Here is a 1820-nt window from a genome sequence, read left to right on the forward strand (position 1 = left end):
TTGTCCTAAAATTAAAGGTACCTCATTATCCTTATCCATATCTAAGACAACGAAGTCTACTGGGTAAATAAATTTATCAATTTTAACGAGAACGTCTTCAATAATACCCTTAGGAAATCTAATTGTTTTGTCAGCCAATTGTATGCTCATCCTAGTCTGTTTGGGTTTATCGAGACCTAATCATTTAAACATTTTATACGGCATAACATTTATACTTGCTCTTAGATCAGCTAAAGCATTATTCACAAATAGACTACCAATTAAACAAGGAATTGTAGAACTTCCTAGATCTTTTAATTTATTAGGTAGCTCATTCTTTAGAATAGCTGAGCAGACTGCATTGAGTTCCACATGCGATGTAGAGTCTAATTTTCTTTTATTGCTCAGAAGTTCCTTTAAGAATTTTGCTGAGTTGGGCATCTGCGAAAGAACTTCAATAAAGGGTAAGTTAATATGTAATTTCTTCAAGAGTTTGACAAACTTACCGAATTGTTCTTCTGTTTTGTCTTTTGTCATCGCTTTAGGATATGAAACATGAGGTTCATGATTTGTACTTACCTATTTGGGATCATTATTGTTTACCTCTTCTCGTCCTTTGTTCATCGCGTTGTCTTGTTGTAATTCTGGTTCTGGTGCAATGAATTCTTCCTTATCTTGAGTGTTAATTGCATTGAGGTGTTCCCTCGGATTAGGTTTAATATTACTTGGTAGGCTACCTAGTGGTCATTCAGAGATTAGTTTGGATAGCTGGCCTATCTGAGTTTCGAGTCTTTGGATCGATGCTTGTTGATTCTTAAGTGCTGTCTTGGTATTTTGGAAATGGGTTTCTGACACCGAGATGAATTTAGAAAGCATCTCTTCAAGGTTCGATTTCTTCCCTTGTTGATAAGGTGGCTGTTGAAAACCTTGAGGATTTTGTGGCTTTTGATTCCCTTGACCACCCCAGGAAAAATTTGGGTGGTTCCTCCAACCTGCATTATAAGTATTACTGTATAGGTTATTTTAAGATCTAAAGTTATTGTTACCAATATAGTTGACTTGTTCCTCTTCAGTTGTGGGATTGAAGGATTGATATTCTGTATGCACACCTCCGCCACTTGAGTCACAACTCATTACTGGATGTACCTGCGTAGAACCAACTAAACTGTCAATCTTTTTATTGAGAAGTTCTACCTGATTAGAGAGCATGGTGACTGAATCGATGTTATAGATGCTGACTGTTTTCGTTGGCTTTGTCCTCATAATTTGTCACTGATAGTTGTTCAGTGACATCTTCTTTATGAATTCATAGGCATCTTCCGGTGTTTTATTATTGATGGTTCCGCTAGCAGCTGCGTCAATCATTTGTCTTGTCGAAGGATTCACACCATTATAGAACGTTTGAACTTGCAGCCAAAGCGGTAACCTATGGTGAGGGCACCTTCTCAGTAAGTCCTTGTATCTCTCCCATGCATCGTAAAGTGTTTCTAAATCCATCTGCACAAAAGAAGAGATATCATTACGCAATTTAGCTGTTTTAGCCGGCGAAAAATATTTTAGTAAAAACTTCTCGGTCATTTGTTCCCAAGTAGTGATAGACCCTCGTGGTAACGAGTTCAACCACTGTTTAGCTTTGTTTCTTAGTGAAAAGGGATATAACCGAAGAGGAATGGCATCATCAGAAACGCCATTGATTTTGAATGTATCACAAAATTCAAGAAAATTCACCAAGTGCGTGTTGGGATCCTCATCCTACAAACCATCAAACTGAACAAACTGCTATATCATTTGAATTGTGTTAGGTTTTAGTTCGAAATTATTCGCAACAATAGTAGGTCTAA

The 1820-nt window shown here is 37.1% G+C and overlaps 1 non-coding gene across 1 annotated transcript; it reads left to right on the forward strand.

Moving 5' to 3' along the window:
* Positions 1-1402: 1402 nt before the first annotated feature.
* On the forward strand, positions 1403-1509 carry LOC128292285 (small nucleolar RNA R71). Its single transcript, XR_008282270.1, has one exon. It is a non-coding gene; the product is annotated as a small nucleolar RNA R71 (small nucleolar RNA).
* The last annotated feature ends 311 nt before the right edge of the window (positions 1510-1820 follow it).

This window comes from Gossypium arboreum, chromosome 4 (genome assembly GCF_025698485.1).
Source record: "Gossypium arboreum isolate Shixiya-1 chromosome 4, ASM2569848v2, whole genome shotgun sequence".
NCBI classification, from domain to species: Eukaryota; Viridiplantae; Streptophyta; class Magnoliopsida; order Malvales; family Malvaceae; genus Gossypium; species Gossypium arboreum.